The sequence below is a fragment of the Arvicanthis niloticus genome, chromosome 1 (assembly GCF_011762505.2).
Source record: "Arvicanthis niloticus isolate mArvNil1 chromosome 1, mArvNil1.pat.X, whole genome shotgun sequence".
Taxonomy (NCBI): domain Eukaryota; kingdom Metazoa; phylum Chordata; class Mammalia; order Rodentia; family Muridae; genus Arvicanthis; species Arvicanthis niloticus.
The window spans coordinates 505,110-527,475 of NC_047658.1; the positions used below are offsets into that span (position 1 = coordinate 505,110).

Here is a 22,366-nt window from a genome sequence, read left to right on the forward strand (position 1 = left end):
TCAAATTCTTTGAGAGTGTTGTTTATGTCCTTTTTAAAGTCCTCTATCATCATCATGAGAAGTGATTTTAATTCTGAATCTTGCTTTTCTGGTGTGATGTGGTGTTCAGGACTTGCTATGGTGGGGGAACTGGGTTCTGGTGATGCCAAGTAACTTTGGTTTCTGTTGTTTACGTTCCTGCGCTTGCCTTTCACCATTTGGTTAGCTCTAGTGCTACCTGCACTCACTGGTTCTGACTGGAGCCTGACCTTCCAGTTATCTTTGTTGTGTCAGAACTCCTCAGGGTCCAGATGTCTCTGTGGTCCTGAGCTCCAGCTATTCTGAGTACAGTGGCTCCTCTAGGATGTCTCAGGATATGGTGTCTCCATGGTAGTAGACCAGCTAGGCTTTTGCTGCTCTGAGTGTAATCGCTCCTCTAGGATGTCTCAGGATATGGTGTCTCCACGGTAGTAGACCAGCTAGGTGTTTGCTGTTCTGAGTGTAATTGCTCCTCTAGGGTGTCTCTGGATATGGTGTATCCACAGTAGTAGACCAGCTAGGTGTTTGCTGTTCTGAGTGTAATTGCTCCTCTAGGGTGTCTCTGGATATGGTGTTTGCTGCTCTGAGTTTAGTAGCTTTTTTAGAATGCCTCAGGATATGGTATCCCCTGCTCTGAGGTCAGTGGCCTCTCTAGAATGTCTCCTGATGCGGTTTCCACACAGGAGCAGAACAGCTGGGTGTCTGCTCCAGCCACAGGGATCTGGGCGAGGGGCAGAAGAGCCCAACAATGACTCCTAAGTGTCCCTGTATCCAATGATGCCTGCCATTTGGGAGAAGTGCTTGGCTGGTGAGAAATAGAGACTGCCTGTATTTAGGGCAGTTTCTTCAGTCCTCCTTGTTCTTACAGTATTTCTATTTCTGTGAAATTTCCTCTGTGATATCCAGTTCAGTGTTTGCACACCTGGGGCCCAGAAGCTTCTGTTGCTTTTCTTTCTGAAAGGAATAGATAAAATGGTCCAGTGGGACAGGGAAGAACTGCATACTAACATGTGATCAAGCCATGACCTGAGTCCTCTGACTTCTACTGACCCTGATCTCTGGCCTTTGGAGGCATTTGGGCCACAGAGCTCTTTTGCTTGGGGATTCTTTCCGACCTGGGTGCTCTGCACATCCAGACATCCAGCCTTCCCAAGGGCACTGTGCCTGAAAGGCAAAAGCAAAAACTTCTGGTCCTCTTCTTCAAGGGAAAAGCAGAGGCTGGCAAGCCAGAGTGTGTGCAAAGAGGAACCTCGGGAGCCCCCTGAGGGCTGGAAGCTAGTGACAGGAAAGGGTGTTGAAGACAGGGGAGTAGGGGGTGGTGCTCTGAGAGGCAGGGTTCTTAGGTTAATCATCTCCATGGCTCAGATAAGACCCTGCCAACTGGAAGCAAAGTTGTTGGGAACAGAAGGGATTGTGTGACTGCAGAGGCAGGCAGATTGGAGAGTCCACAGTGTGGAACCATGCCAGGCACCAAACACTGGTGGTTCAGATCCAGGGGGCATCTAACGTCAGCCCAACAGCCATGTTTGGGCAGGGCAGCAATAAGTTTTGTGATTTACCCTTGGCCAGGAGCAAGAGTGAGAGCTCTCAACAGCAGAAAGAGCCTGATTGGCAGCTAGGCTTCAGTCTGAGGAGCTGGGAGGGTTTGGGGTGGGGAGAGAAGGAGGTGCAGGATGAAGGGGCAACTCTTCTTCCTACCTTGGATCTTTGGCCTCTTATTGTTCAAAGAGAAGCAGGTGTAGAGACATGGGCCTGAAATCTCAGCAACAGGGAGACTGGCAGGAGGACCAGTCATTCAAATATAGTAAATGCTGGGCATGATGGCACACACCTTTAATCCTAGCACTCAAGAGGAAGAAGCAGGTGTATCTCTGTGAGTTCCAGGCCAGCCTGGTCTAAAAAGGAAGTTCCAGGTTAGTCAGGGCTACACAGAGAAACAGTCATGAAAAAAAAGAATATTATATATAATACATATAAAAATTTTAAAGTATACTTGAATATTTTAATTAAATGTAATTAAATTAATAAAATCTAATTTTAATTAAAAATTAAATATAAAAATTTTAAATACATATTTAGAATATATGTGGGAGGACATATGTCCCATCCTCTTAGCAACAATAGATAAATAAATTAAAAATGTAGGGTGCACTCAGCCGGTGCTTGGCTGTATGAAGGCAGGAAGTTTGAGGTGGTCGGCGGCAGGTGTCTGAACCTGCTGTGGTTTCGGTCAGTGTGCCGGGTTAGTATTGCTGAAGCTGAGACGATCTGCAGCACAGGTACAGGGAAATCCCTTTTAAAAAACAAGATTCATACCTCCAAGAAGAAGAAATACACGTTTGAGTATCGAGATTACAAAGATGAGTCCAGATACAAAACTGTTGCAAGGTGCTGAGGAGTCACAAAATGATCCGGATGCAGGCAGTTCAAATCCTTGCCCAGCTGAAGAAAGCCCTAGGGAAATAGGTGACGGGACTAGAGTAGATTCACTTCCTCCAGTTCATTCGGCCTCTAAAGAAATCATAGAGTCCAAGGCACACAAAAAGAAAGCTAGAAGCTTGCATAAATATTTCAGTGTTGTTTGGTGTAAAGCTTCCAAGAAAAACAAAAAAAAAAAAAAAAAAAAAAAAAAAAAAAAAAAAAAACGGAAGGCAATGCTATTCTTATTGTCAAAGGAAGGTCCTTCACATTGAAAGATTTGGAAGGAGAATATATTGGAAGGGGCATTGGATATAAATTTGAAGAGCTTGAGCATGTAGAAGGCCAAACACTGATGACTTATGGGCACAGTCTCTTCTGAGCACTTCAACAGTGGCAAGTGTTTTCAGTATGGAAGTAGAAAGTCCTGCTGTCCCCAGTGCTCAGACTGCCAGGAAGTGCTTTTCTAACCCTTTCAAAAGTGTGTGTCCATCAAGCCAAGCAAAGGGAAATTGATGGAACGACTGGCAAAACTACAAACCACGCCATGACCCGAACACACCAAATGCCCTGGGTATTCTGAGACCAGACAAGAGTCACCAGTGGCTGTTTAACAGGAACTGCTCTCCTATTGTGGATGTGGTGATAGGCGGTCACCTAGTACATCACCTCCGACCACATCAGAAAGACAGAATCATCTTCCTCTAGAGTGTGTGATGAGAATGAGAGCAATTGGCCAATGCGGTGCTCTTCTTGCTGATAAAATGGGTTTAGGAAAACTGTTGCAGTGTATTTCACTCATCTGGACCCTACAGTGTCAGGAACCCTATGGGTGCAAACCAGTAATAAAGAAGACATTTATTGTTACCCTGGAAGCTTGGTGAATAATTGGAGAAAAGAATTTCAAAAATGGCTGGGAAGTGAAAGGATCAAGATATTCACTTTTGATCAGGGCCATAAAGTTGAGGGGTTTATCAGTTCTACATTTCATTCTGTCCTTATCATCAGCTATGAAATGTTACTTCGTTCCCTAGATCAAATTAAGGCCATAACATTTGGCCTTCTGATCTGTGATGAGGGGTACCATTTGAAGAACAGTAGTATCAAGACAACGGCAGCCCTTTCTAGCCTCTCTTGTGAGAAGGGAGTAATTCTCACTAATACCCCAGTTCAGAATGATTTGCAAAAATTTTTTGCACTAGTTGATTTTATTAATCCAGGAATATTAGGGTCTCTGTCCTCTTCTAGAAAAATACATGAAGAACCCATCATTATGTCAAGAGAGCCTCCTTCTTCTGCAGAAGAAAGTTAGGGGAGAGAAGAGCAACTGAGCTCACGTGCTTCAGTGGACGTTTTATCCTTAGAAGAACTCAGGAAGTCATCAATAAATATCTCCCCCCTAAGATAGAGAACGTAGTCTTTTGCCAACCAGGAGCATTGCAGATTGAACTTTACCGAAAGCTCCTGAGTTCTCGGTCTGTCAGGTTCTGTCTGAAAGGACTACTGGAAAATAGCGCTCACCTCATCTGCCGAGGAACCCTGAAGAGCAGTGCAGTCATCTTTGCCTCTTGTTCAGCTCTGTGAAGGGGAAAGAGCTTAGCTCAAGTTGTGATGAAAATGAAGAAAGGAATCTGTGTCAAGGCTTGCTGACTGTTCCCTGCTGGCTACAAACTTCTGCAGTTCTCTCAGAACAAGTCAGGAAAACTACAGGCATTAGGAAGGCTCCTGCCAGTGCTCCCTGAACTTCGTCCCACTGAAAAGTGATGTTGGTATCCAGCTACAGACAAACCTTGAATATTTTAGAAGTTTGCAAGTTTCATGGATATGCTTGTGCGAGACTTGATGGCCAAACACCAGTCTCTCAAAGGAAGCAAATTGTTGATGGTTTCAATAGTAAATACTGTACTGATTTTGTTTTTCTATTAAGTTCAAAAGCTGGCAGTATGGGACTTAATCTTATTGGAGGATCTCACTTAGTTCTCTATGATATGGGTTGTAACCCAGCTACTGACATCCAGGCTATGTCTAGAGTATGGAAAGATGGTCAGAAACATCCTGTACATATTTACAGACTCCTGACTACAGGGACAATAGAGGAAAAGATGTATCAAAGGCAGGTCAGTAAGCAAGGCCTTTCTGGGGCCATTGTAGACATAACCAGATCTTCTGAGCATATCCAGTTTTCAGTGGAAGAGCTTGAAAACTTGTTCACATTACATGAAAATTCACAGTGTGTTACCCATGACCTGCCTGACTGTGAGTGCACGGGGGGAGAAGATCACACTGAAGATGCGTCGGAAGGCCCCCGTTGCCTCTAGACAGTGTCAGTTCAGCTCTCAGAAGTCTAACTCCTTGAGACCTCTGTCCATGTCACAGCTGAAGCAGTGGAAACATTTTTTCTGGAGACCATTTAAATTTTCCAGACCCATTTCTTGAAAGAATAAGGGAAAATGTGTCGTTCTTTTTCCAGAATATAACCAACCGAGCTCCTGCAATCTAATGAAGGACTACTTCCTAACATTCCATTGTTCCCCCTAAAAATTAATATAGGAATTAAATGTAATTTTGAAAATGAACAAAATTATTTAAATTATGATAGTGAACTTTGCTTCACAATATGCCTTTTTAAATACAATAAAAGCTGAGTTGTTTGCAAAAATGTATATATATCATATTCTAAGATAAGTACTGTTCTATTGAACTACTTCCTCAGCCCAAGAATACAACCATACACACACACACACACACACACACACACACACACACACAGAGTACAATAAACTCTGTACTACAGCCTAGATTGGCTATGCAGTTGAGGAAAACCTTGAATTTCTTACCCTCCTGTTCTTTCCTTTTGAATGCTTAGATTACAGATGTGTGTTCTATACCTGGCCTCATGTGGTGATGAAGATCAAACTCGGGGCTTTGGGCACGTTAGGCAAAGAGTTCTACCAACTGAGCCAAATACCCAGCCCCAAGAACCATATTCTTCTATCAGACTGGCTCGGCAAACTCGTTTACAAACCCTTTAGTTGTCTAAGCACAGAACTTTGTACAATGCAACTCCAGGTTCACACAGACCCTCTAGGATGTGTTTTGGGGGCTGGCAGCTGAGGAAGGGAGGAGCCTAGCAGGCTTTGGGCCATGGTCCCTCAGCACTCATCGTCCTTGGAATCCTTGTTTGCTTGCTTTCGGACCTTTCCTGGTCCAGGGGCCATCAGCTGTCCAGGGGAGGCTGGAGCCAGGTTCACCCAGCCTGGTCCCTGGGGCAGCAGGTGGCTTTCATTGAGTCTGATGACCCGGTAGTTCTTGTAGTGTACATTGTGGGTGATGTCCTTCAGGTCTTGGAGGTGGGAGCTGAATGATGGGAGGCAAGTCAGTCTGGGCCACAGTGGTCCCAGGACCCCTTTGCAGCCACCCGATCACAGGGGGCCCCACATCTCACCGGATGAGCAGATCTCTCAGGAGAAGAAACTCACAGTGTGCCATGTTTTCCACTGCAAGACATGGACCTAGCACAGCTCTGTACTCTCAGAGTACACAGCTGCTGCCTGCTATGGCACCTTCTGGGACCCACTATTGCCATGAGTCTCCTGTCTTCCCCCACTTCCTCTTTCTTGGTTCATTCAGTCACTCATTAATTCATTCATTGACATACTCATTCATTCATTATTGTATCCTTGGGGCTTGGTTCCTACAACTAGTTGCTAAACTAGTGAATCTATCCTTCGTTACAGATAACACTAGGACCATTACACCAAAGACAAAATTCATGACTTTTTTTTTTTTTTTTTGAGCCCAGGTCTCATGAAGCTGAGGTTGGCCTCAAACTTGATCAGTAGCTGAGGATGACCTTGGACTTCTGATTCTCCTGCCTCCACCTCTCCTACGCTAGGAGTATGGATGTGCTACCATGCTTGGCTCCATATGTTTTTAATAATGGTAATAATATGGTAATAATAAATCAGGGAGCTGGCTGAGGTGGTCCAGGTCTGTAAACTCGGCACTTGAGAGGCTGAGGCAGAAGGAAATCTTATTTTCAGGCACTTCGTGGGGCTATGTTAAGTTTTGGCAAGTCATGGTTGCCTTCCAGGTTTGGGCAGATGCCAGAGGAGGCATGCAAAGGATGCCATGGTTGTAGGGTATTCCCTGATTTCCAACCTCCTACTCATTGCATGCCTGCTATCTTCCCAAACTTACCTTCGATGATGCCTCATTTGGTCTTCCTGCCCAGGACACATCTCCCATTCACTATGTGTTCTTGGTCAACCCCAACCACAGCAAAAGGGATCTGTTCCTAATGTCTTCTTACTCATACATACTCTGAGTTCCACGAGCACCACAAAGTGGACTTGCCCAGCCTTCCATCAAAGTATGAAAGTGTAGACAAAGTATTACTGGTTATTTGGGAAAATTCTTTTACAAAAATCTTGATTTTTTTTCTATTATAAAGACCCACAAATAGTTATAAACACATTTTTGTATTTCAATTTCAACTTGGGTTTATTTTTATGTGCATGTGTGTGTGCTAGCATGACTTTATGTGCACCACATACATGCAGGAGCCCTCAAAGGCCAGAAGAGGGGGCAAGATCTCCCAGAACTGGAGTTACACATGGTGTTAAGTCAAAGTCACCACATGGATGCTGGGAACCCAACCCAGGTCCAGTAGAAGAATCATTGCTCTCAATTGTTGAGCCATTTCTCCAGTCTCCCTTATATTTCATTTTAATGCTATGTTTATCCAGTGTTTAATATGTCTAAAATATTGAAGGCTGTTTAAACATGAATATCATAATGACATCCAAATCTTGTAAAATTATGTGAAAATTATCAGTTGTAGTCATGGCTCAGGGGTAAGGTATTTACCCAGTATGTGTGAGGGTTACTTTTTGTGGGGTAAGTGTGTCACAAAGTGGGTGGGCTTTGAAATTTCAAAATCTCAAGCTAGGCCCAGTGTCTCTCTTTTCCTGCTGTCTGCAGATCAGGATGTAGATGTCAGCTCTTCCTCCAGCACTATGTCGGTCTGCATGCCAACATGCTCCCCGTCAGTGGACTAGGCCTCTGAAACTGTAAGCCAGCCCCAGTGAGATGTTTTCCTTTATAAGAGTTTCCGTGGTCATTGATGTTTCTTCATTGCAATGGAACAGTGGCTAAGACACTGTATAATTGCTGGGTGTAGTAGCATTGAATCTAAGTTACTCCTACAGTGAGGTGGGAGGTGGAGACAAGAGAATCCCCAGAAGTTTGTGGGTCAGCCTGATAGCCACAGACAGACCCTGTCTCAGGGCTGTAGGTGAGGGCTGTCAAATGAGGTTGTCCTCTGACCTGCCCATGTGCATAATGGGTATGCACATGCCCATGTTCACACAAACATGTGTCCCCACACAAAATATTCTAAAGCAAATACACCTGACTCATGGACCACAGCCCGCTATCAGGATTGGTCTTCTTGCGATCACAGGTTGCCTGTGGGTTATACTCCCAGCTGCCTCCTGGCCTCATGAGAGGATTGGGTGGCAGGGCTGCAGCCTAGAACAAGTTCAAAGTCTAATATTTGATGAAGTGAGATTTTTTTTGTACCATCAGGGTTGGGGTGGAGAATCACAACAAACCCCTTTAAGCTGAGGACTGTATGTATTCTGAATTTACTGTCAAAATCTCAAGCTAGACCCAGTGTCTCTCTTTTCCTGTATTACTTTCCTGAAAGAGCCTGTATTAAAAAGCAAAACCAAAAACATCCCCTCCTCCCCCCAAAAGACAGCACTAAACCAGCAGCTTCTGGTTTTGTTTTTCAGTAATGGCCACAATTCAGATTCTTTACAGATGCAGAGCAATGACATAAACTGGCTAAAATGATAAATCATTTGGCTTCCACATCATGTGCCGATCACTCACTGAAACCAATTGTGTAAGAATAGCCTTCACTCACAAGCCTCCAGGCTTGTGGCGACAGGAGAGCTAGTCTCACCCACGCCATCCCCAGTGCAGTGTTTAGGAGTGGTTATAGACTGAGGAGTGGGGAAAGATGATTGGATTAAATCCTGTTACTATGGTGACCCTCAGGCTGAAGGGGTTACCTATAGTTAAGGTGACTTAAGAGTAGGTGGCATGGGCTAAGCCTGGTGAAGCAGGTGACAGAGCAGAAGTAGTCTTGGGAGGTTAGTTAGGCACCAGAATGAAGCAGAGCCATTGTAAACTTTTCTGCTAAGCTCAAAACCATGTGTGGTGTACCCAAGCCAAGAGGGAGTCCATGCGATGGCCTCAGTGACTGTGTTAAAATACAGATGACAAAATGTTTCTTGTGTTTGTAAGTGAAGTTTTGGACAAGCTTGACAGGCTTCTGATACTTCCCAGATGCCTAGAGCATTACATTGGATAGGTTCTGTCCAAGCCAACAACTGAGACACGAGTCCCCTTAAGAACTAAGGGTGACAGAGAAAATGGCCTGAAAGACTTTGCTTCTGGGTGACTTTCATGTCCCGAGTGTATTCTTTTGTCACATTTAAAACCTAGGAAGTCATAAAAGGGTAGTTTCCCTTCCCACCTCTACCCTCAAACCAGCCTGGTGCTGTGTGTTAGAAACACTAGCACTTCATAAGGAAGGAAAGCGAATGGTCCCTAACCTGAACCTTCAGGAGCATGATTTAGGGGTATGTTGGGTTTGTCTTTGCTCTCTGTCTGTCTGTCTGTCTGTCTGTCTGTCTGTCTGTCTATTCTGTTTTAGTTTTCCCCCTGAATTTGGGTTCCTTAATCCTCTAAAAAGCCACAAGAAACCAAAAACTAAACAGAACACCAGCTTTGGGTTTTGTTGTTGTTTTGGTTTTTGTTTTTAAAGGTAATCTGTAGGACCTGTGCCATGCAGTGGCTCCAGACTGTAATTAAATCTTACATCTTGAGAAGACTTCAGACTGAGAGGAAGAAGTTACATGTTTTTTGTTGTTGTTTTGTTTTTCTTGTTTCTTTCTTTCTCTCTTTCTTTCTTTTTTCTTTTCTTTTCTTTTCTTTTTTTTTCTTTTTTGAAAAGCTAACATTGATCAGTGCTTTGTGGCTGGAATTTCAAATACACTTTATAACGCGCGCCTCCCGTGTCACCCCACGCCCGGAAGAGAAACACAAGAGACAGTATTCGGGTAGTTACTGCAAACGAGGCTTTACTCTGTGACACACAAGAGGAAAACGCGGAAGGACGCGGAAGGGATGAGATCCGGAAGGGGCCTAGCTTAAATACAGCCTAGAGTGACATATTCACTTCTGATTGGCTGTTCGCTCACCACCCAATATTATGCCTCGGGATTGGCCAGTGACTTTGGTGCACCTTTTGCCTTTTGCAACTTTGCAGTCAGTTGTTTACTTCTGGAGAAGACACGAGGCCAGCGCCATCTTGGGATGGCAGATTATACCACCGTTAACAGCGGCTTCCTACACCACTTAATGCAATTAGAATCCACAAACTCTCAGGTAACACAGAGGCAGGGAGAATGGAGCAGGGGGGTTGGCTGTGTCTTTTCTCCTGCTAATTAAAAGTGGTCTTGGGCAGGCTGAAGGGAATTCCCTCCTTTATTGACAAGCTATCCAGTTCAATAACACTAGAAGTTTATAATGCTGGGTCTGGTGCTTCAAGCTAATAATTGCCCTACTCCAGAGGTTACATCATAGAATCTCAAGCTCAAGGTCTTGCTTGGACATTGAGACCCTGTCTTAAAAATAAAAATAAAAATAAAAATAAAAATAAAAATAAAAATAAAAATAAAAATAAAAAACTTCTGTGGCACAAGCCTTTAATCTCAGCACTCAGGAGGCAGAAGTAGATGGATCTCTGTAAGTTCAAGGCCAGCCTGCTCTACAGAGTGAGTTTCAGTGCAGCCAGAACCAAGTAGAGTAAGATACTGTCTCCAAAACCTTTAAAAAACAGAAAAGAAAATAATGATTTTAATAAACTAGTGAACTAGACTTCTCTGGCATTGTTGATCCCCTGCCTTGTCTTCATTAAATAAAAATTCCAAACTCCTTACATGTAGCCATGACGATATCTGGCCTCACAGAGGCACATGATGAGTGGGCACTGAACCTCCCAATAGCTGGTACAGCAGACTGTGATGTCAGGACAGGGTTTCTGTAAACCCAGGGTTGACTTGATTCCTGTGATTGTGTTTTCCCCCCAGGACTGCAAAGTGAAAATCTGCTAGCTTCAACTGGTCCCTCTGCCTTTGACAGTGATGAATGGAAGATTAAGATGATGTCAGGACAAGATACCCCTGCCATCTTCTGCTATCCACCCTTACCTAGGCATGCAGGAGTTGGGATTAGTACTGACCTCCTGACCTGGAGAAGCATCCTTGGTCCCTGCCCTAGACCCTTCATAGCTCTCACACTATCTGTGAGGTCCATGCCCACCAGCACCTTCTCAGTTGTTGCTACTTTGACATCAGATCAGATCAAGTTCATGCCGACCATTCTCTAGAATGGCACCTCTCATGGTTTCTTAAGCCTGCATGTCATCTGCCAAGCCCTAGGAGTCACTATGTAGTGTCAATCCTGATAGAGTGGGAGGTCAGCATGTGAGACAGGGTCTCACACTGAACCTGGAGCCCACTGTTTTGGATGGCTGGTCAACAAACCCCAGGGTTCCTCCTTGTCTCCATCTTCTCAGCATTGGGATTACAGGTGTACTTCATCCCACCGGCTTTTCCATGGGTGCTGTAGACCTCAAGCTCACACAGTCTCTTAGGGTTCTTCACCCTTGTTCTTCCAGGGGATCAGTGGCTCACAGTCTCTTGTCCCCAGAGCACTGCATGGGGCCTGGCCTGGTTCACTCTTGCTGTACAAGGGGTACATTTGGGGAGCGGCTTCATTTTATCCTTCCATAAGCGCCTCCTTTTTGAAGCCTCTGTTCATCATATGGTGGGATCCAAGTTCTGTGAAGTTGAAGCCCTAGTGTTCCTGGAGTGCCTACCACACAGCGAGAGCTTTCTAAGCAATGAAACAGCTTTGATCAGACTAGAGATATGGCTCAGTCAGAGCACTTGCCAGTGACAGGGACAGGACATGTAGTATTAATCCCAGCATGTGGCCAAGACAGAAAGAAGGGGAGAAAGAAGAAGGGTGGGAGAGAAGACAGACAGGCAGTTTGATCCTTTTCTGGTGCTGTGGTAGTAGAATACATTAGAGTGAGTTCATTTCTGCCTCCCTTCCAGAGAGAGGCAATCCATGCTGATGGGGAGGGCATGGCAGAAGCCCAAGGCTGGCTGGTCACATTTCATTAGCACACAGGGAAGATGGAGAGATAACAGCAAGTGTGGCCAGGCTCTAAAAGCTTAGAGCTGGCCCCCAGTGATGGATTTCCTCACTGGGGAAAGTCACCACCTCCCTACAGAATCCATAATCTTCCCAAAGGGCACCACCAACTGGAGGCCAAGTGTTCAAATACAGCACCCGTGGTGTGTGTGTGTGTGTGTGTGTGTGTGTGTGTGTGTGTGTGTGTGTGGTGGCCAGGGTGGAGAAGCGGGAAGTGGATGGGCTCATGGAGGATAATCTGGAGCCCTGGGTGTAGGGGAGAGAGATTTCTCATTTATGCCACAGCAGACAGGCTGCCTGGCTGGCTGTATATTTTATTTGTATCTCACTGAGCCCTTAGGATAGTTTGTCTTTATCTATGGACGTCTTATCCTTAGATAAGAAGAGGGGTCTGGCCTCCTTAGGTAAAGGTCCCAGCTACTATAGTTATCACATGATGGTCCTGCATACATATGATCAAGTGACCTCAGAGTGTGATCTCATCTGGGTTAAGGTCTACAGCAGACAAAGTTAGTTATACCAGAGGTTCTCAACCTGTGGAATGCAACCCCTGGAGCGAGTGCTGAATGACCCTTTCACAGGGATCGAACACAGGATAGCCTACACATTAGATGTTTACATTATGATTTATAACATAGCAAAATTGCAGTTTTGAAGTAGCAACAGAAATAATTCTATGGTTGGGGTCACCACACTGTATTAAAGGGTCACAGCATCAGGAAGGTTGAGAACCACTGCGTATACAAATGTCATTAAGGTAGGGGATTTTTTTTGTTTGTTTGTTTGGTTGGTTGGTTGGTTTTTTCTTTTTTGTTTTTGTTTGTTTTTGTTTTTGTTTTTGTTTTTGTTTTTGTTTTTGTTTTTCAAGACAGGGTTTCTTTGTGTAGCCCTGGCTGTCCTGGAACTCACTCTGTAGACCAGGCTGGCCTTGAACTCAGAAATCCGTCTGCCTCTGCCTCCCAAATGCTGGGATTAAAGGTGTGTGCCACCACTGCCCGGCTAAGGTAGGGTATTTTGACATGAGATCATCCTGGAGGCAGGATGAGAAACCTTTAGAAAAAGAAAAAGGGCCAGGTAAGAGTCTCTCAGAAGGAAGAAGGCTAGGTAAAGTCAGCAGCAAGGCTTGAAGCGTTCTGTGCTCTGAACCCGTTTGTTTGAGCATCAGTAATGATGCTCTAAAGGGCTCTGGTTTTACAGCATTGCAACCTGGCGCTTTGTCCGTTATGTCCAGTGTGTGATCTACCATGGCCATTCAGCAAACAAGCACAGCCCTGGAGCTTTTGGAAGGATGGGGAAGCCTGCAACTGGCATCCAGGGCCTGGGTGCCACCACAACACCTTGCTGTCAGGGCTTGAAGGAGCGCTGCATTCTCTGGCCTTGATCTTCGCATTTTCATCTTCTCTATATTCTGAACACAGTGATCTTAGAATCCCTTGCCCATGCTTGTTCATGACCTTGATCCTCCATCCAACATAGTCACCTCCCTCTCTCCTCTCACTTGGGAAGCTAGTGGATTCTTTTTTTTCCCTTTTCTTTCTTTTGAGACAGGATTTCTCTGTAGCCCAGGCTGTTTTAGAACTTGCTTTATAGACCAGGCTGGCCTTGAACTCAGAGTGCTGGGACTAAAGGCATGAACCACCACTGCCTGACAATTTAGTGGATTTGTTTTAATACCTAGCTTGACAACTAGTCCCCGGGAAACTTCTTAGACTTAGCTTAGCTGCCTGGGCACCTGCAGGAGACTTGCTGCTCAGCAGAGCCAGGGCTTCCGTGGTCCAGGAACTTCTTGGCAGAATATCATCTCATGTTTCTCTTTGCGACTGAAATGCATGGTGAAGGCACGGTGGGCACTTGGTGACTCAACAATGCTGCTGCCGAGCTGTGAGATGAACTGTGTGTCCCTCAACTGTGTAGTTCCCAGGCCGTGATAGAGAAGTTACAGAACACAGCTGCCTCTGAAAGGGAGCCCGAGAGAGATGAAGTAAATGTGTGGTGCCCTTAGCGCTCAGATACCCTGCTCATTAGCTGGTCAGACCATGTTAGCGTGTTCTCAGTGAAGTTGCCTGAGTGTCTGCTGGATTTATAAAGTCTCTTAAGGGAGTCGGCTTCATCCTGGAGACTTGTCCGGCCTGTGAGGAGTGCCAGAGCCACACTGTATCAACAGCTTGTTCAGGAGCCCTTCCTCCAGATTCCTTGCTACACACATGACTCTACTGCACAGCCCAGAAGCTGAGCATAATCGGTGGAAGCCATCCACACTGGTACCAGTTCTGTTGTCAGGGGAACTTCTGTTGTTGGAAGTGGGCATCTGGCCTTACCCCTGCAGAAAAAGTATAAATGGATTCTCTAGGCAGCTCCCAGGAAATAACTCTATTCCTGAAAAGAAGGCACAGGAAGAAATTATTTCTCCTCTTCTGCCAAATAATGTCTTACTCTTGTCCAGTGCTCATGTTTCAGCAGCCAGCTTACAGTCACGAGGAGCATAAGCACAAGTTGCTAAAGCCAGCTGTCTGAAGGTGGCAGGCAGGGAAATGCAAAGCGCTTGAATGCAAAGCACTGGAATTGTATTTTTTAAATTATATTGTTTTGTCTGCACATGTGATGTGTGTGTGCAGGTGTGTGTATGCAGGTGTGTGTATGCAGGAGTGGTGTGTGTGTGTGTGTGCATGCAGGTGTGGTGTGTGTGTGTGTGTGCATGCAGGTGTGGTGTGTGTGTGTGTGTGTGTGTGTGTGCAGGTGTGTGCATGCAGGTGTGATGTGTGTGTGTGTGTGTGTGTGTGTGTGTGCAGGTGTGAATATGGAGATCAGAAGATCAGAGGGCAACTTTCAGGAGTCAGTTCTCCTCCTCCACTGTGGGGTCAGGTTTTCATGACAAGTGCCTTTACCTGCTGAGCCATCTTGGGAGCCTGCACATGAATTTTAAAGATGTTTTACAGGGGCTGTGGTGTGGCTCAGTAGTGGAGCACATGCAAGGAATTTATATATATATATATATATATATATATATATATATATATATATATATATATGTGTGTGTGTGTGTGTGTGTGTGTGTGTGTGTGTGTGTGTGTGTGTGTAATAATATATACACTATATATATACAATATCTATATGCATCTCTATATACCTATAGATATAGATATATACAGGTATACATATCTATATACCTATAGATATAGATAGATAGATATAGATATAGATAGTCTGCAGAAATATCTAGCCTCAGCCTCCCCCAGCTTTTTTTATAGGTTCCATTTTCTTCTCTACTGTATAGCTCACTAACACTTCAGAGTTAACCATGCACCTAACACCATGCACCTAGGGACTTCCCAAAACCTTCTCCCGATCTGTGCACCTGTGCAAAGGGTAAAGAGGGGACACAGACCTGAGCCTCAGCAGGGATGGAATAGGGTGGCCCACTCATCTTCTGAAGATTGGAGCCAATGGTTTCTGCTGGAAACACAAGGGAAAAAAAGCAGGCAGAGTATGCCTAGCCAGTGAGAAGACCGACTGAACCTCACAGCTCCTAAAACTAACTGAGGTTCCCTCTGCAAACGGATCGAACACTGGTGGGTTGTGTGGGGTCTGTGAATGAATGGAAGCTCCACGTGGATCAGGGAGCCCTGTGCTGAGTGCTGGATCCCTGGCCCGGCTGTGAGTCAGAGCATCCCACACCCCATTGTCAGGAGCTGGCAGCCTGCAGAGCTCACAGCACCAGAGGGGAGCTGGTGAGAGACGAGATTCCTGCAGTCTACTCTAGGGAAAAAGAATACACTTTAAAATAAAACTCTCTGTGTCTGTGTCTGTCTGTGTCTCTCTGTCTCTCTGTGTGTGTCTCTGTCTGTGTCTGTGTGTCTGTCTGTGTGTCTGTGTGTCTGTCTGTCTGTGTGTCTGTCTGTCTGTCTGGTCTGGTCTGGCTGGGCATCCCTGCACAACACAGAGGGATGGAGAGAGATGGCAGAAGAGGAGGCAGCATGTTCCTCTTCCCCTCTGCCCCTTGCAGCATGCTGTCTTTTTCTTTGTCAAAGCAAGTCACTTCACAATTACAGAAGTTACTCTCTGCAAAAGCATAGATATGCTCAACAAAACCCTAACATGTTCCACATGTGTGTAAGCCTGCCCACTGCCTGCTGGGCAAAGCCTGAGAACTCTGAGGAAGGACTCCAGGGACACATTAGCCACCTCTGGACTCCTGTCTTCTGGTGGATGTTACCTTGCTTCCTCTCCAGAGTTTCTTCCACGGCCAAACCATCTTGTATCCCTAGTGAATCCCCCGACAGGATGCAGTTAGCAGGACAGGCCATTTGCTCAAAAGAATCTTTGATGCTCCTGTAAATACATGAGACATTGGAGCTCAGTGTTCAAGACCACCTATGGTGTGGCTCTTTGTCACCATTCTCCTGTGTCAGAGTATGTGTGCAGGTCCACGTGTGTGTTCAAGTGTGCACCCACGTATGTGCCATGTGGATGCTGGAGGCCAGCCTTGGATGTTACTCCTCAGGTACCATCTTCACCCCCCTTGTTTTGAGATAAGGACTCTCACTGGCTGGGAACTCACCAAGAATAGGCTGGGTGGCCGGGAGCCCAGGTATCTGCCTGTCTCTGCCTTCTCTGTACAAACTTCCATGACCACTTTTTTCCTCCTACCATTCTAGACTCCTAGGCAGGCTCTGCACTTCCAGACAGGTAGCTGCTCACCCCACATGCTGGTGCTCACCCCACATGCTGGTGTCTGAGTATAGAATTGAAGTCCAGAGAGAATGTTAGTTATCAAAGCCTATGCAAATTTGGGCCCCAGCTGCCAATTCCATTTCAATCTATGTAGAGTGGTTATGCCCACCTGCCTGGTTCCTGGACACACTCCTGAATGGTTCAGAGATATCAATAGAAACTGAATTGTGACCAGGTCTCAGCAGTAATATACAGTCACACACACACACACACACACACACACACACACACACACACACATACAACCACGCCACTGGGTCAAAGTGTGTAAATCAGGCTGCTTCGAGCCCCTCAGGGCAGGCTTCAGAGTTTTTCTGCTGTGGCTCAACTATCTAGGTCTCTGCCTTCTGACTGGGCCACTTTCCCCAGTCCCATGGTTGGAAGGACGCATTGATTTATGCTTACAGGGTAGCTAGGGTGAAGGCCCCACCACCTGCCATTCCTGCTGAGTCCTCTGCTTGGCTTTCCCCATGACCCACAGGTTCAGAGCCATCTTGCTTCCTGTCTAAGCAAATTAGACAGCATGAGTCCCTCATTCCTCCAGCAATGGCCAATGATTCTGTGCAGGTCATGGGCCTGAGTACCAGACTCTAGAATAGATACATAGATAGAATGTGGGTGCGTTACCCTCTACTGGCTGCAAGACTTTGGGTGAGTGCAGAATCTAGCCTCAGTTTTTTCATCCAGAAAGTGGGCATTGTCATTGCACTTTCCACCTAGAATTGCTGTGAAGATTATGTGAGGTGAGAAGCCTGAGACCTCACCAAGGAACTACATAGACACTGGAGCCTTTACAGTGTAATCTGTGGTCAGAATGAAAACCGCAAACATTTTGGAGGAAAGGATACAGTCTGAACTATGCTTCAGGAAAATGATTCGTAGCATCTAATAGGAACTTTAGGATGGATGGCATGTCTATGTGTACATATATGTATACATATATATTATAAGAAGATTTATTAGATCTGGATCACATGATTCAACCTCAGCAGTCAACAATGGCTGTCTTGTAGTGGAGGGGCTGAGAACATGGCAGCTGCTCAGTCCATGTGGCCAGATGTCTTCGCAGTCCCAATTTGGCTTTGAAGACCTAGAGAATTCCTGGAGAGCCACTAGTCTCCAGTCGACATTAGAAGCCTGGAGAGGCTGGGTTCTGATACCACAAAGGAATGCAATAGCAACAGAATAGATGAAGCTGCCAACCAGAGTGCAGGCAAGGGAGCTGGTGGGACCACTGCAGAGGACTGGGTTCTGCTCTCTGGTACTGATGTGGTGATAGCAGCCATTCTCAACTTCAGTTCCAGGGCACCCAGCACCTCTCCTGACCTCCCTGGCCACCAGGCATGTACACCTGTTGTGCACATACATACATGCAGGCAAAACAATATAAAATAAATAAATCTTGTTTTTTAAAAAAGTGAAGGCAAACAGGCACAAAGTAAAGCTTCCTTCCATTTCTATTTATCTGAGCTGCCACCAGAAGGTGCCCCTCATTAAGGTGATTCTTCCTACTTTATGTTATTTGGTGGAGAATCCCTCCCAGGAGCACCCTGCAGCCTTTTAGTTGCTTCCAGCTCCAGTCAAGTTGACAACCAAGGTGTGTGGTCACAGAGGAGGCTTATAGTCTCAGGTGTCCACTCAGCTACTCTGTGACCTCTCGCTTCCAACCAATGTTTGTAGACTAAGGAATGTGTCATCTGGATACAGAGTAAGGGTACCTGGAAGGGGACATAAGGGAGAGCTATCAGGTGTGTTCTGTCTACAATTTTCTCCTGTCCTGACCCTATTACAGGGTCTTCCCTCTCATAAGATGCCTCAGGTTGCCGGGCGGTGGTGGCGCATGCCTTTAATCCCAGCACTTGGAAGGCAGAGGCAGGAGGATTTCTGAGTTCGAGGCAAGCCTGGTCTACAAAGTGAGTTCCAGGACAGCCAGAACTACACAGAGAAACCCTGTCTCGAAAAACCAAAAAAAAAAAAAGAAGAAGAAGAAAAAAAACAAAACAAAACAAAACAAAAAAACCTTCCTAGCACCCATGTCTTACAACATAGAATTGAGACATTTTGGGAAGATTTAAAATATGTTATTGTGTGTATGTGCTTGGTGTGTGTTGGCATATGTGTCGTGACATGGATGTGGAAGTTGAAGGACAGCTTTGTGGAGTCTTTTCTCTCCTTCACCTTTATGTGAGTTCTGGGAATCAAATCTAGGTCACCAGATTTGTGTGGCAAGGTCCTTTACCCAGTGAGTCTTGTCCCTAGCCCTGGGGAAGATTATAATGGGAAGAATTAAGATGAGTGTTAGCTCTAATACGTACCTACCGGATGTCATATTAGAAGCCAACTGTACTAGGCAGAATAGTTTCCCACTGCAATGTGATTACCCTGCTCTCCAGGAACTGTGATGTTGTCTTATATGGCAAAGGGGGGCGTCTGTGAATGGGATTAGGTTAAGGAACCTTAGTACCTTGGAAAATGCCAGGGTCCAATGTAATTACCTGGAACCTTTGATCTGCCTGTTTGTGTTCTTTGAGGAAAGGTCTTATGCAGTTTAGGCTGACCTTAGTCTAGATATATAGTCAAGCTTAGCCTTGAACTTCCCCTATTCTTCTGCCTCTACTTCCAACCCTGAAAATGCTGAGGTACAGGCATGTGATAACAAGCTCAGGTCTCCCTGGAACTGAGGAGACCTTCTCCTGCTGTGTCTGCAGAGACCAGAGTACTGAAGGTATGTGAGGACTCCCAGGAGCCAGGGAAGACAAGGGAGTCCCTGAGCCTCCAGAAAGGGAGGCAGCCCCAATACACCTTAAAACTGGCTAGGAGGGCCTGTCTGGGCTCTGACCTCAATGGTCAGAAAAGATTATCCCAGCTCAGATGCCAAGCTGGTGGTGTGTGGGGCAGCCATGGAAAATGAATACATGATGAGGCTAAGCACTGGGGACTCACCCAGTGAGGGAGACAGATAAGAGCCACATTGGCTGGGGAATTATCTCTGCCTGGGGATCAAAGAGACACAGAGCTGGTGAGCTAGGGTATGATTTTGGGATAGGTAGTAGGGTTATTTTTTTTTTAGTAGTTTTTGTTTTTGTTTATTTGTTTTAGTGGAAAGGGGGGAAGGGAAATCTACACTGAGGGGACAGTATGCGCAAAGACACAACGGCAGGAGGAGGATGTATTTCCACCTGCAAAGACAAGTGGCAGTGTCAGGGACTGAGGAGAAGCAGTGTGTGTGTGTGTGTGTGTGTGTGTGTGTGTGTGTGTGTGTGTATCCATCCTCCAATGCCCTCAGGGAGAGAAGGAGGTGGGCATCTCTGGGCTTTCTGCAGAGAGGAGGACCTTCCTGGAGGTGTGAGTTCTGGTCACCAGGTGCTTCCACCTGGCTCTCTTCTTGGAATCATGTTTTGTGCCTTAGAAATGGACATGAAGGGACTGGGCAGTTGATTCAGACAGTAAAATAGCAGTCACAGGAACTAGGACCTGGATTCAGATCCCCAGAACCCATTTAGAAAGCCAGGCATGGCAGTATACCCCTGCAGCTCCTGTGTTCTCTGAGTGCCTGTGTGTGTATGCCTAGCCATGAGGATGTGCATCTGGTTCAGTGGGAGATCCTGCCTCAGAAAATAAAGATGAAAAGGGATGGGGGACACCTGATGTTGACCTCTGTCCTCCGTGCATACACCATGTTAGGGTTGGTTATGTTGCTATGATGAAACACCATGAACCAAGGCTTATAGAAGAAAGTGTATGTTGAGGGCTTCCTTACAGCTTAAGGGTTAGTCTATGATCATCATGGTGGAAAGCATGGTGGCAGGCAGGCAAGCATGGTGCTGGAGCAGTAGCTGAGAGCTTATATTGTGATCAGCAGCCAGAGAGAGAAAGCAAGACTGGTAATGAGCTTATGAAGCCTCAAAGCCAACCCCCTCTGACACACCTCCTCCAACAAGGCCACACCTCCTCCAAGGCCACACCTCCTCCAACAAGGCCACACCTCCTAGTCATTCCTAAACAGACTACCAACTGGGAACCAAATATTTAAATGTATGAATCTATAGGGGCCATTCTTATTAAACCACTAACACACACACACATACCCCATACACAAATATGCACATATACAGAATTTTTAAAAAGTGGATATACCTTTAATCCGTTAATTCCTACAATTAATTCCTGATGGTTTTAGAATAAAAAATAGTGATTTGAGGCTGGAGAGATGGTTCAGCCATAAGAGCACTTGCTGCTCTCACAGAGGACCCAGGTTTCGTTCCCAGCAGCCACAAGGCAGCTCGTAACTATCTGTAACTGTTCCAGAGGATCTAATGCCACCCTCTGGTTCCTCTGGTGCCAGGCAAGCACATGATGCACAAACATACAGATAAAAACTCAGACACACAAAATAAAAGGAATATATCTCTTTTAAAAAGCCATTCAATTGCTTAGCAGTTAAATGACTCAGTTTCCCTCCAAGATAAAAAAAAAACAAATAAACAAAAACTATTTCCATTATAAACATTATCTCATACAAACTTTGTGGTGTTTGCCTTCTTCTGGAGTGCCCTAGTGCTAGGGGTATTTATGTTGGAATTGAAGAAGGGACTGACATAGTTTAACTTTTCTCCTGTCTCTGTGTGTGTCCATGTGTGAATGTGCACATGTGTGCATGTGTATATGGAGGTCAGAGGTCGATATCCAGTGCCCTCCTCTATTGCTCTCTGTTTTCTCTTTTGGGACAGGGTCTCTCATTGAACATGGAGCTCCTTGATTGGCTAGACTGGCCAACAAGCTCCAGGATCCACTTGTCTTCTCTCCCTTCAGTGATAGAGTCTTGGGCACATGCTGCCATGACTGGTGTTTACATGATGGCTAGAGATCCAAGCCAGGTCCTCATCCTTACACACTCAGCTCTCATGGGAGTGAGAGTGTGTGTATGGTGTGTGTGGGGGTGTGGTGTGTACTATGTGTGTGGGTGTGTGGGTATGGTGGGGTGTGTGTGGTGTATGTGTGGTGTGTGGTGTGTGTATGTGTTTGTGGTATATGTGGTATATATGTGTGTGGTATGTGTGTGGTGGGGTATGTGTGGTGTATGTGTAGTGCATGAGGTGTGTGTGTGTGATGTGTGTGTGTGTTTCTGGTGTATGTGGTATATAGGTGTGTGGTGTGTGTATGGTGTGTGTGTGTTGTGTGTGTGTTTGCCGTGTATGTTAGTATATATGTGTGTGGTGTGTGTATGGTGTGTGTGTGGTGTGTTGTGTGTGTGACAACTTGAATATTAGCTTTGATTTTTTTAATATTATGTGTATGAGTATTTTGCCTGCATGTATGTCTCTGCTCCACTGGTGTGCCTGCTGCCCATAACGGCCATAAGAGGTCATAGAATCCCCTGGAACTAGAGTTACAGATGGTTATGGGTAGCCATGTTGGTGCTGGGAATCAAACCTGGGTCCTCTGAAAGAGAAGCCTGTTTTTTGTTTTGTTTTGTTTTGTTTTGTTTTGAACCTCTGAGCAATCTCTCCTGTCTGGACATTTAGATTCTTTTCACCCTCAGAAGGTGCTTGGGACAGCTCTTCTTTAGAGTCCCTGTCTGACCTGCCTCAGCTCTTAAGCTTGGCTTTGGGAGAGGTGACTTTCTGCCCACAGAGGACTTTTAGGGTGACCCTTCATCTGCTCTCAGCCAGGCAGTTTCCAGCCCCCTTTGCTGTCCTAGGCTCCTCCTCTGCTCTCCCTTTCTCCCAGGAGGCTTGCAGAGGCTTGTTAGTATGCATGTCTATGGAGGCTCTTCCCATGGGCCCTGGCTGGAGCACTTTGGAAATGGTGACATTCCCTCAGAGGCCTCAGGATGAATCAGCATTCACAGTGGTTCGAGCTCCTGGGTCTGTCTTTTCCTTCCTCTCTGAGTCTCATCTTC

General features: G+C 45.7%; 1 pseudogene; it reads left to right on the forward strand.

Annotated features, from left to right (window-relative positions):
* Positions 1-795: 795 nt before the first annotated feature.
* Positions 796-4,936, forward strand: LOC117713120 (DNA repair and recombination protein RAD54B pseudogene; annotated as a pseudogene).
* Positions 4,937-22,366: the final 17,430 nt, after the last annotated feature.